General features: G+C 41.2%; 1 protein-coding gene across 1 annotated transcript in view; it reads right to left on the reverse strand.

The window, feature by feature from the left end:
- Nucleotides 1-14,320, reverse strand: part of fam49bb (family with sequence similarity 49 member Bb) — a 90,535-nt gene that overhangs the window by 75,681 nt on the left and 534 nt on the right. The gene's annotated exons all lie outside the window — the stretch shown is intronic.

Raw genomic sequence — 14,320 nt, forward strand, 5'->3', positions numbered from 1 at the left:
GCACAAAACCTCTATTTCTAACAGTGTAGGCTGACAGACCTATTGAGTTAAGCTATGTTGCACAGGGTTACCTTAAAATAAAACAGGTAGCTAAAAATGTTGCGTCACGTCAGGAAATCATTTTTTAACTGGTCTCTTTCTGACTCATCTTTCCTTTGGTTATAAAAAGAACAAAAAAACATCTGGGTTAGTACATCTAAACCTGCCGTTTCAACATCAGCATTGTGACTGTTGAAATGGCAGGTTTACATGTACTAACCCAAACGTTGCCATGGACAAGAGCACGCAACAATGGACACACTTCCTCTTAATATCAGAGCAGTGATTCAGATATCCTTAATAATACAGTGCTGTGGAGTCAAAATGCTCGTACCCAATGTTCCATTATGTTCTAGGGTGGAGAGCTGGACTTCATATCCAGAGGGGAAAAGCTACAGACTAATAAAACAGGGAGGGTGCACAGCTAAGCTCCTCAACGAGACGTCAAGCAGAGGCTAAACCTTGGATTTGCTTACTGTCAGACTGAGGTGCCACAGGGCCTCATGCACAGGTTAGATTAATAAACTGATATGATGTTCATGCAAGGCAATCAAAAGATGAATAAAATAATAGGCAGGTAAAGAAATTTTCAGTTCTGCTGAGGGTTGGCGTGGTATATCGGTAACAAGGTCAAAATGATGTGTCAGATTTCTATTCCACATCTGAATGGCTAAACAAATAAAAAAATTCCACCCGTTTATAGTTCAGAGGGGTCACTGATTGGTGATGTGGGAGCTGACCGATAGGTGGCTCTGATAGAAAGATGGATAAAAAAAAAATAAAAGAAATCAGAGGCAAGAAAAACCTCCGAAAAACTAAGAATGATATCGGTTCAGAGATAAAAGCCCCTCAGTTCAAATCTTTGGACACACTACACAACTTTTAAAGTCTTAAGAAATTTTGATTTTTTGGGCAACTGAAATATTGGGGATCCATACTAAACGACTTTTAAGCTGTTGCTGGACCGAGTGGAACTTGTGTAAACTCACGTGTTCTCCCGTTACTAGGAGACGCAAATAAACAAACAAAACATGACTGGGCCGTCGCTTCAAGCCTTTACCTACCGGAAAAACGTGTAGTACACAACGTTTAACTAGTGTTTCATTTAATAACAGCCATAATTACATATTTATGTGTGTAGCGTTTTGTCCATACATTCAAGACATAAAATATCTTAAGAAAATATCTTACAAATGGATCATACGGCGCGGACGTGGAGCCGAGCGGTTTCTCACGGAGCATGGAGCGAAAAACAGAAAACCCGGAGTGGAACTGGAGCGGAGTGACTACAGAAAGGCTCTGAGAGAGGAGTAGAAACGTCTGTCACTCCACTCACATGATCTGGCCCAGACCGTGGTGTTGCCTGATGCAGCTGGCTGAGTGAGGAGCACTGCATACGGCTAGTCTCTATGCTAGGCTAATGGCTAATTTAGAATTTAGATGCCCAAATCGTGAGGCAAATCATTCAAAAACTGCATGAAATAAATGTAAATTTTTATTTTATTTATTTATTTTTGTAAAAGTTCCCCTCAAATTAACAGAACTGTGTTTTATGATCACACATATTGCTGTATGCTTACAATTTACTGCTGAAAATCTTAGACGCTCTTTATATTATTATTATAAAAATAATGTTTACAGAGCAGATCACTGAAGAGACGCCATCTGTTTATAGTTTACAGCCCAGATTGGTGGAAAAATGGGTCGACTTTCAGTAGAAACAAAAATGTGAGTTCAGCTACTTTTATTATAATGGTTTAAAATGACATCACCATCTATTTGACTGGAAAGAAGACAGTTACAGCTCTCATACGACCCCCACCTTTAGAATGTAGCTTATGAAATATGAAAGTTATGAAGTAAAGAATATGACGAAGTTTTGGAACCGGTGGTTCCCAAGTTAGAGAGGTTAACTCACTGCAATCCGATGTCACTTCTTTGACAATAAACTGGACTAACTGACCTCAGGATGCAACATATTACACGAGAGGAGAGGGACTCCTTTTGTACGTCACATTGTCCACATTTACGCTCGTACCAGTAAAACGGCAATGACAAAACTAACACCTTAAAAAGAGTTTCAACTATCATGTTACTCACTACTAGCTATAGTGTCAACAGTGAAATGAAAAATGAGTTTTGTCACACTTGTAACGTAAGGACAGCTCGACAGCCTCCACCAGCAGATAGATGAGGGGTGGGGAGGCGGTAGAGGGGGACACGAGAACGTGGACGTTGCTGGTATTGCAGTTTCGGTCTCAGTTTCAGAATCGCTACACCCCTAAAAAACAGCCGTCAAAAACTACAGTTCATTTTATTACACATTTCACAACTCGCACTGCGCTAAACTCAATTCAGCTGTTCAGTGTTTAGTTTCTAGTCATGCTCTCATTTTAACGAACCGGAGCCGTTTAGTGTTCCTGACGTACTGACGACACCCACAACATACTCAGCGTATCGGTTATCACAATAACAAAATGTGTCATACTAACGATAAAATCTATCGCCTACCTCTGAGTCAGTGACAGTTAAATAGTTTTTCTTTCTTTTAACGGTAAAAAGAAAACAGAGACCAGATTTGAGCGGTACTTAAAAAAGACGGTTCTTCATAGGTTCTTTAGTAAAGAAAAGGGTTTAAGGAAGACTCAAGGAACGCTTTGCATTATTAAAGCGTTCTCTGCATCATTAAATGGTTCTTCTCCAAACTGATGGAGACTGGGCTGTAGATGGTTCCATAGAGAACCTTTTTGAAAAGGGTTCTGTATACTACTGAAAGGGGTTCTTCTATTGTTACCATGTCAAGCTTGTAACAACAACAACTGCTGCTGCACGTTTAAAAAAGACGGTTGTTCAGTGGTTCTTGAATAAAGAGTGGTTCTATATAGAACCATGAACATTCAAAGAACCCTTTGCATGATTAAAGGGTTCTTTGCATCATTAAATGGTTCTTCTTCAAACGTGCTGGAGAGAACCTTTGAAAAACGTTCTGTATAGTACCGAAAGGGGGTTCTTTTACTGTTACGATGTCAAACTCGTAACAACAGAACCATCTACAGCACATTCTCCATCAGTCTGATGAACCCTTTCATGATGCAAAGAACCCCTTAATCACGCAAAGGGTTCTTTGAATGTTCATGGTTTTATATAGAACCACTCTTTACTAAAGAACCACTGAAGAACCAGCTTTTTTAAGTGTGCAGCAGCAGATGGAGAAGACGATGATGACAAAGACAAAGAAGATGATGATGATGATGATGAAGATGATGGAGAAGTCGTCCCACTTGTTTCTGGGTAAAAATGCGAGCTACTCAGCTCTGATGGAGGACGGTGGGTTCTAAAACCAATGCATCTGGATACTGGAAGTTCTCACTGTAAGAGCTCTGCACCAAAAATCTAGAACCTGTAGACTGAACAATCAATACATAACAATGATAAGAACAATCAATACTTCAAACAGGGTTTGAAAGTCATAATTTAAGTCTGTTGCCAAATTATTTGGGCTGTTTAATTGTCACAGATCACGAAAAAGCCTAACCACTGAGCTCTGTTTGTGCACTGATAACGTCTCAGACCACAAAGTTTTGGAATTTTGGCACCTTGTAAACTTCCTGGCCTACATTTTACTCAACACCCTGTGGGCCAAACCACAACCATGGCCATTCTTCATGCACCTCTGAACGCTCAGTGATGAAGCAGACCGAGTGTCACGTTCTCTGCACTGCAGCCTCAAACCACTACGTCTTGCCTTTTTCCTGACATACGTGTCAGTAATGGCGGAAACAAAAGAGAACCAGAGGTGATAAAGAAAGACTACTGCACTGCATCGGTTTCTGTTCTTTTCACTTACGATTTGACATCGATGACACCTCAAATTTACACAAAAATGACAGATTTGTACTTTAAAACGAAGTCTCTGAGCAAAGTGACACCTAAGAGAAAAGCATGGCAGCACAATCTGAAAAATGACTAGTAAATCGCTGCTGTTGGGACAAAACCTTGTATAAGTTTCCATTTTTCGACCTAGTTTGAAAAAGGCAGTAGCCCTTTATGCTGTGTCAGAATTTCATGATGAAAGGACCAACAGAAAATATATTCCTCCATTTATTCCATTAAAAGTTAAGAGAGTTTTTCCTTCTGTAAAGTTAGCTTTGTGGAGATATGAGGTTTTGTTCTGACAGCAGCGAAATGTAAGACTGTAGGAGAAAAACTACTTTAGCATTCCGATTAGGAATCTTTAAAGATGTACCAACGTATGTCGAACGAATTGTGCATTATTTGTGGATAAAGAGAAAGACTACAGTTGGGTTTATTAGGCCTACATCATCATCTAGAACAGGGGTCGCAGCCCAAATGTTAAGAAGAGCCATTTTGTTCTTTCAACAAAAATCAAACCACCTTGGGAGCCACAACATTTTATGTCCATTTGACCATCTTGGCTGTAAATATGTCTCAGTATGTGCTGATGTACTAGTATAGGCTAAAAAATATAAACAAAAACGCAGACTTACTTTGCTCTGCTTTAAGCTTTAGTTCAGCTATAGCTGCTTTTCTCGCATCTCCGGCAGGAAACTTTTCCACAAAAGTAGAAGAGTTTATTGTAAAATGTTTCTCAACGTTTGTCTTTTTACGAGGCTGAAGTCGCTTCTCATTCTCCAGCTTCTTGTTCGAATTTTCCCGTTCCACCTTAAATGGTGCCTGAGGCTCCAGAATGTAACTGTTTAAATGTACCGTTTAAAGTGGAACGAGAAAATTCGAACAAGAAGCTGACGAACGAGAAACTGACTTCAGCTTCGTGACTTTTTAGTGTTTGAGTTTCTCGTTGCAGATTAAACGTATCAGGAAACCAGCTGGAGTGATTATAAAAGCAAATAAGTCCATTCGTCTCTAAATTATCGATGTTCATCTTAAACCTTTCTCTTTGATGTTTCGTAAGCTACTAGCTAGGCGAGATCGTTGTTTGCGTTGCTATGGTGACCAGCAGTCTACGCTGATCTTCAGGGTTAAAGGGTGAATTAGCAGTTCTACATTAACTCCAGAGTTTAAGACCATTTATTGTTAAACTGTGTTGAACGATCAGCAGAGCTTTATTTTACTGTAAAGGAGGATTATTTTATTTTTACCTACAAATCTGATTCTGCTGTGGAGCCGAAACAGGGCGGTAAAAAATGTCTATAGATTTAGTACAAGAAGATAAATCTCACAACTCCATCCAACATTGAATTCAACATTAAAATCTTTCAAGCCTTCCCTGTAAAAATGTGGGCCAGCTGAAAAGCTTAAATACCTAATGCATATGATGACAAGCAGTACAAGTCTGACATGAAATGGTTCCTTGAGCTTAGTTTTGGTCTTTATGTTAAACATCATCATCATCATCATCATCATTATTTATGGAGTGTTACGCAGATGACGCTGTCACTTCTAAACTCTTCATGAACCTAAATGGTGTACGTCACATTTGCTTGTGCAGTGAAATGAGCTTTTTGCTGCTGGAGTTTTTAAACACCTCAGTGTCGCTGCTGGACTGAGAACCAAAACCATCCAGCCAACAGCGTCCTGTGGGCAGCGTCCTGTGACCACTGATGAAGGACTAGAGGATGACCAACACAAACTGTGCAGCAGCAGATGAGCTATCATCTCTGACTTTACATCTACAAGGTGGACCGACAAGGTAGGAGTGTCTAATAGAGTGGACAGTGAGTGGACACAGTGTTTAAAAACTCCAGCAGCATTGCTGTGTCTGATCCACTCATACCAGCGCAACACACACTAACACACCACCACCACGTCAGTGTTACTGCAGTGCTGAGAATAAAGCAGAATAACAGAAAGGCTGCTAACACGCTACCTACGACAAGTGCAAAGCATAACAAAAAATAATGGAATTTATTGTCTTGGATGACGAACCATTCAACGTTGTCGAGTAGGTTGGATTTCGTGGCACTGTAATAATTTTAGAACGTTTATTTTATGTAAATATTTTATCGTCTGCTTTTTTTTGGTTTCAGTTTTTAGCCCAGTGAGGCCTGAATTTCAGTTTTAGTGCATCATTAATGAAGATGAATGAAGTTTAATTTCTTCGTCAGTCCAGTTACGGCTGTGAACCAAAAAATAAATAAATAAATAAATAAATAAAATAAAATAAAATAAAAAATTTGCATTTACATTATTTGAATGTGTTTCCAACAACTTCATTTTCATCCTTAAAAAGTTTATCCATACAAACATTTTGCGACCATATGAACTTTATGGAAATCGGTTCAATCAGTATTTGTAGTTTCCATTAAGTATTTGTTTACTGGATACGTCAAAATACACATAATTCATAGACTGCAGCTTAGCTACCAGACCTCTGAGAATACAATACAAACACTCCTCGTCTCTACAGGAACTGAGCACGAGAATGTGGGAACATCACCATTACACAATAGCAGTGTGACATCACTCGAGGAAGTTACCAGACTTTAGTGGTTTATATGTAAATATGAAACGCTAAGAGACGCTGGGGTATTTATAGCAGCGTTAAATGGCTTTATGCAAACGCCACTTTGCATGTTTCCATGTTCAAGCTGTGATACTGATTGCGGAGGTGATGTACAAAGAAAGACAGTATGTGTAATCAGACGGACGGAGAATGAAACAGGGGATGGAAGAATGCAAAGAACCACAAAGAGTCGCCATTAAAAATATGTGGAAGTCATATTAATAGTGCTTCCTCCAACACGCACCAACACACACTCAGTGTCTCCCAGCACTTTAGAGAAAGCAGAAAGTGGCAAATACTTTTCCATAAAAAACTATTTAGATAGAAACAAATAAAATAAATAAAAATCTGTCCCATGTGGATTTATTTTCTTTTTTGTCTTTTATTGTGTGTGTGTACCCGCCGTTTACTGACCCTGCAATAAGGCCAGACACTTAGGCCCAGTCCCATTTCTTATTTTTACCCGCTACCCCTTGTTTTTGTGTGTCTCGTTGCCCCTTGGAACTGAGTTATAAGGGTAGTGGTTGAAATCTTCCCTCTGAAATGAGACCCTCAAATAAAAACAGCATCACTTCATTAACAGCTACCAGCGCTACTCTGTAGGCGACCCTGCCAGTCTGCAGTGACAGCAGAGGAGGGTAAAGTTCAGCTCCTCACTGCTGGGCTTTAGTTACATTTAGGGAATCATATGCCTTCAAAGAGGGGGGCAATTATTTATTATCACCCACCCCTAATTCTTCGAAGTCAGATATTCTCCAGCTTCTTGTTCAAATATTCCCATTCCACCTTAATTTAAGAAAGTTTAGCTAGCTAACTACAAAGACACCAGTATACTACTAGCGATTTGTATGCCTGTTATTAAGAAAAGGACCCAAATATATTGAATCGACATTAAACTAAGATAATAATATGATTATCGTAATTTTTTAACTGAGAAAATTCTCACATTTGTGGGTTTCTTTGGTCTCTTGTTCACCATCTTGCCGGTTTTTCTTTTTTTCTCATAACTCTCTGTTTGGAGTCTCTGAAAAACCTCTGTTTGGAGGGTCATGTAGCCCCAACACTTCACCCCACCCCTCTATCTCAACAAGAATCAGGACACCCACTCCCTAGACGTGAATGCGCAGAACAGAGGGGTAGGGCAAAGTGGTAGGGCGAGGGGTGAAATGGGCCTTGATATGGCAGTTGAGAAAAACCCACAAACGTGAGAATTTTCTCTGTTAAAAATTACAATAACCACTGTATTATTTTAGTTCAATGTCATTTCAGTGTATTATGGTCCTTTTCTTCATAAAAAAATATAAGCAAAAAAAAAATCACTAGTGGTAGCTGATGTCTTGGTAGCTAGCTAGCTAAATTTCCTGTTCCACCTTAAATGGAGCAGCAGTTGCACACATACAACCTCAGGCATCAGAACTGCTGCTGCATTTAAGGTGGAACGGGAAAATTAGATCAAGAAGCTGGTGAATATCTGACTTCAGCTTCATATCACTGAAGAATTAGGGGTGGGTGATAATAAATAATTGCCCCCCTCTTTGAAGGCATATGATGCCCTAAATGTAACTAAAGCCCAGCAGTGAGGAGCTGAACTTTACCCTCCTCTGCTGTCACTGCAGACTGGCAGGGTCGCCTACAGAGCAGCGCTGGTAGCTGTTAATGAAGTGATGCTCTTTTTATTTGAGGGTCCCATTTCAGAGGGAAGATTTCAACCACTACCCTGTAACTCAGTTCTAGGGGGCAATGAGACACTAGGAGAAAACAAAGGGAGGGGTAACAATAAGAAATGGGTTCAGACCTGCGTGTCTAAGCACTGACCCCCTGATTAGGCTTTTTAACCCATAATGTACGACTTTATTACACGAGAACAGTCGCTGAACAAATCACACACAGTATGTAATATAAAGCTCAGAGCATCACTCTCGGCTGAAGTCATAGCCAGGCTCACTCCAGACTGAGACTGCGCCCACTGCCCACGCTCTGAGGTCATGAACAGAGCCGGGGTGTGACAGGCTGAAATGTGCCCTCACTGAGGGAGTGAACCCATCCTGGAGCAAATGTCTCCGTCAGTCTGAAAGGGTGATGAGGAAAAACAGTGCGGAGGGTATCAGTGCAAACCCAGACAGGAGAATCACACTAAAATAAGAACGAAATCACTCTTCTGCAAATCAGCTGCACTTATGGGACATGAAGACAGGTGCATAAACACAGCTGTGATGCTTAAATTAACCAACAGGTACTTGATTCCTCCTTTACCACTACTTTGGTGAAGGCGAGGGAGATTTCCACTAATCTATAAATGTATGGAGTTTAATCAAGGAACAGATCAGCTGCTACGGCTACGTACTTACTGACTGAGTTACTGACTGACTTACTGGGTTACTGACTTAGCAGGTTACTGACTTAGCGGGTTACTGACTTAGCAGGTTACTGACTGACTTAGCGGGTTACTGAGTTACTGACTGACTTACTGAGTTACTGACTGACTTACTGAGTTACTGACTGACTTACTGACATACTGACATACTAACAGTTTACTGAGTTAATGACATACTGACTTACTGACATACTGAATTTACTGAGGCGTTGAGGTAAGCGTTGTATTTAAATGCTGCTGTACCAAAACATCACAGCACAATCGTACTAAACAGCCACCTCTTACTTCCAATGTAGCGCTTTAGCTGATTCATGTTATTTAAGTAGGCAACAGATTTAAAATTGGAATATTTTAAATGCAGTCTGGCCATTTAAAGAGGTAATAATGTTGAAAAATAAATAATAAAAGTTTGAAATGTGCTCGTGTGTTTCATGTGTTTGTTTAACCCATAAAGGCTGATAATAATAATAACAAAAACAAACTATATATATCAGCCAAATTGCATGTATAGAAATCAGAATCATAACTGGCCTTAAAAATTCATGATTGGTACATCTCTGCCCATGACGTCTCAAATTTTCTGCTTTCTTTTATTTGCATGTATTTGAATGCTCAATGAATGAAAACACGACCAATTCCCATTCTGTTTGCTGTGACAGGCCCACCTGCATGCATCTCACTGAAGTAACCACAGAGAGTTTGCTTATACAAATAAAACACACTGTAGGCCCAAAACGAACGTAAAACAGTCTCTAAGACAGCCGTCACCAACCCTCCTCGAAATACGTGACCGTGAATTTCGCCAGTAAGCCATGGACACCGGATGACGTGCTGCTCCAGCAAAATGTTCCAGTAAGCAGCCAGAGCTCTCTCTGTGACACACGGCAACACAGCTATTTCAGGAGGACGCAACTACTGATGTAACCGCCTGGATACTTTAACAGCCCTCGATTCAGCCTTTCTATAACAGCCAAATGAAAGAAATGTGTATAAACGCTGCTGCACTCTAAAGATTACATCATTTTTATATCGAAATCACAATTTGAAAGAGTGCAATTTTCAAATCACGAGAGCTGCAGTTTTAATTATAGTCCACATTATGAAGAAGTTTTAAGGGGGGAGGTTTAACCTCATAACACAGAGCTTGTGAACTGCTTGTAGAAGAGCTAGGCCAATCAGAAGCAACCAAATGCCCATGTGCTGTGACATCACAACCACAAAACCACAAAAAAAATCTATTTAAGAAAATAAATACAATTTGCAATTAGATATTTCACCCAAATCGTTCAGCTCTACTGCACTCAGTGCAGCCCTGAAGCCCCGTTAGTTTTCTCTGCTGGCCTTGAGGTGACCTGGCTAAAACAGCACTATCTAATATTTGTTGTCTGAACTGAAAGAAGCAGCATTACCGAGTATGGAGAAAAATAACACTACGATATGGTGAGTGTGCGCCGCTGTGAGTCGCCCTGTAAATAACCATTTAAACGTCAGAGGTACTGGGATGGATTTGGAGGGAGTTTTCCACACCATGTTGTACGTCTTTATGTATCAACATCACACACAGACTCAAAAAGAAGGTCTGGCTCGATGTTTAGGTCTCAAATGATCTCAGTCAACATCATACTGATGAAGATGTGATGACAGCAGTAGATAATTCACTCATCCTCAGAAGACGCTCCTTCACCAAGGTCAGACTGAGCTCTCTTTGAATACTCTTTCAGCACATTACTGCATGCATTATGGTTAAAACAGCAACTTACTGAAGTTGTTCATATCCAAAAAATTTGCTGAGCATCAGCTTTCAGGCTCCCGTCTTGAGTCATTCTGCTTATTATTCTGTCAAACTGGCTCATATTACCAACTACAACTATATTAAAAAATGAAATGACGGAGGAAAGCAGGTGAGCTCACACCGACCAATCCAAAGCTGACATCTGTAAAGTTTATTTGTGCTTTTAACGATCTTTAATTATTCTCTCGTAGGAATCAAACATGCAGTCGGAAATACCGATGATATGAATGACATGCCCAGAAAAGCATATTGTGACATATTGCCCAGCTCTACGACCTGTCCATCCATCTATCCATCTGTCCATCCATCCATCCATCTATCCATCCGTCCATCCATCCATCTGTCCATCCATCCGTCCATCCATCTATCCATCCATCCATCTATCTATCCGGCCGTCCATCTATCCATCCATCTATCTATCCATCCGTCCATCCATCTATCCATCCATCTGTCCATCCATCCGTCCATCCATCCGTCCATCCATCCGTCCATCCATCCATCCGTCCATCCATCTATCCATCCATCTATCCATCCGTCCATCTATCTATCCGGCCGTCCATCTATCCATCCATCTCATCCATCCATCCATCCGTCCATCTATCCATCCATCTGTCCATCCATCTATCCATCCATCTATCCATCCATCCGTCCGTCCATCTATCCATCCATCCGTCCATCTATCCATCCATCCGTCCATCTATCCATCCGTCTACCAATCCATCCAACTATCCGTCCATCCATCCGTCTAACTATCCATCCAAATATCCATCTAAATATCCATCCAACTATCTGTCCATCTATCCGTCCAACTATCCGTCCATCCATCCGTCTACCAATCCATCCAAATATCCGTCCATCTATCCATCCAACTATCGATCCAACTATCCGTCCAACTACCCATCCATCTATCCACCCATCAGTCCATCCATCCGTCTAACTATCCATCCAACTATCCACCCATCTATCCATCCAACTATCCGTCCATCTATTCATCCATTCATTCATCCGTCCGTCCATCTATCCATCCATCCATCCATTCATTCATCCAACTATCTGTCCGTCTATCCATCCATCTATCCAACTATCTGTCCATCTATCCATCCAAATATCCGTCCATCTGTCCATCCAACTATCCATCCATCTATCCATCCAACTATCCGTCCATCTATCCATCCAACTATCTGTCCATCTATCCATCCAACTATCTGTCCATCTATCCATCCAACTATCTGTCCATCTGTCCATCCAACTATCCGTCCATCCAACTATCCATCCATCCATCCGTCCAACTATCCATCCATTCTCAGGCCTCCCAGCAAACCATCACCTGCTGCTAGCTTGTCAAAAACACAGAGGTCTCAGAGAAAAGGAAAGGACAGGAGCATCACTGCACACTCCCAGCTGAATGGAGCCGTGCAGCTCGGCGTGATGCTCGAGAGAGTGCTGGGTTTGCTTTGATCCTGTCTGATGTATCACAAATGAAAAGCAGCGATTCAGAGCTCTCAGCATCCTCCCACTCCCACAGATGGGATGCCAAACAGAACAAATGGCCATGCTGGGAAGAGCAGTCAATATGGCTACGCTTACACGAGCGGCTGACACATAATGTCTCATAACCACCAGCACGCTAACTTCCTGTCTTCTTTCTGCTTCCACTTTCAGAGTCTTACCTACATACCATAAAAGGGGAAGAAAGGACAGGCGACAGCAGGGCGGCGGGATCACCGAATTCAGCTCGGGCACTTCGTACCGCGCAAAGCTGAAGGATTTGCCAGAATGGAAGCAAAATTTGAGGCAAATCCCGGCCGAGTCGGTAACTCACTGCAGAATGATTGATGAATGTGGTGCGCCACATTCACACAAGCTTTCTGCAGGATGTCTGAAGCGTGCAAGCATGTGCAAAGACACAGGAACACCACTTTGTCTTGCTGCTATCCACAAAGCCAATCAAATCTACAGGTTAACAACCGAAAAATCTCTCCAAAGGGAGAACAGGGAGGTCACAATGTAAACACACTTTGGATTTGCATCGACATGGACCAGCAGCTCTGGCAAAGGGGCTCAAAACCAATTACACTTGACATTTTGCAGTTCAAATGCTTGGGCAGCACCCAAGCCCGGTCAGAAAAGCAAGTGTGAAGGCCAACTGCTGAAACTGAAACAGTGCGCAAGTGTTCTGAGGTTGGCAAAAAAAAAAGAAAAGTGCATTCTGTCCATTCTGACCACTCACAGGCAGGATGGGCATCACACATACTGGATCTGCTACAAGAGCACATTCGTTTGCTCCACATGCCCATCCGGAATGAGCATATTCGAGCCTGTGCACGGTGTACGGTTTCACTTTCCAGGGCACAAATGCTGGGGTGGTCCCTTAGTTGGGGAAGATAATCCAACCATATTCGCTTCAAAATTTACTGAAACCAAATCCCAGCTTTTCATGTCATTTTTCTAACTAAAAAACACACGAAAAGCTCCAAATGTGCCCCTTTCCTCTGAAAAAGTGAATGTGTACCTTTAAAGCTCATCTAAAGTGCACAACTGGACCTCAAACCGCATTCTATAGCTTTAAGGGTGCATAAACATTGTTTATAACTAAAATCTACCCAGAAAGCACCCAGTGTACACTGCCATGCAGATCAGAAATCCAGAGTTGTTGGAGTGACTTAAAATTTCATTCACCTAAACTGAACCAAGCCAGATTCGCATAAAAGTTTGAATGTAAAAATGACCATACAGCCAATACAGCACCAATAGGGGTGGGCGATATGACGATATTTTATCATTATCGTGATAAATAAGGTCACGATATCTTTTCTGAGCATATCATGGATATCGTCAGTACTTAAAGAGTGCTAACTACATGTTTCATTACAAAGTGAGCATAATTGGGCCTGTTTAACTGGATTTAGCGCAGTGCAGTTTGTAAACCACCGAATAAAAATCACTGTAGACACTTAAATGTGGTTCCTTAGTAAAGGCAATGGCTCTATTCATAAACAAGAGGTCTATGTAGAACCACCTGCATGCTTAAACGGTTCTTTGCTTGGTGGAGAATGTGCTGTATATGGTTCTTATTTGGTGCCTTTTTATTAACGGGTCTATATAGCACCAGAAAGGGTTTTTCTATTGTGATAGAAACGTAACAATAAAAGAACCCTTCTTGGTGCTACATAGAACCATAAACACATGCTCCATCAATCTGAAGAACCATTTCACCATGCAAGGCATTTAAGCACTGCCTTTACTAAAAACCCTTAAAGAACCATCTTTTTGAGCATGTAGTTTTATTATTAGCAGTAGTAGTAGTATTGTATTTGTATGTGGCATTACATGTTCTGTTTTCTCTGTTCCAACTCATTTAATCTCAGAAAAACTAAATATCGTGATGCATATCGTGTATCGTGTATCGTGAAAAGTATCGCGATACACTATTGTGCCCATATCGTCCACCCCTCCTACCCAGCCAACCTTACCGTTAATCTATTGTTGAGTTACTTGTAGCACAGCCTCTTGTTCGAATTTTCCCGTTCCACCTTAAATGGTGCAGAAGTTACATTCTGGCGCCTCAGGCTACTGGTGTGACTGCATGCACCATTTAAGGTGGGACGGGGAAATTCGAACAAGAAGCTGG

The sequence above is a fragment of the Colossoma macropomum genome, unplaced genomic scaffold, assembly GCF_904425465.1.
Source record: "Colossoma macropomum unplaced genomic scaffold, Colossoma_macropomum, whole genome shotgun sequence".
NCBI lineage: Eukaryota > Metazoa > Chordata > Actinopteri > Characiformes > Serrasalmidae > Colossoma > Colossoma macropomum.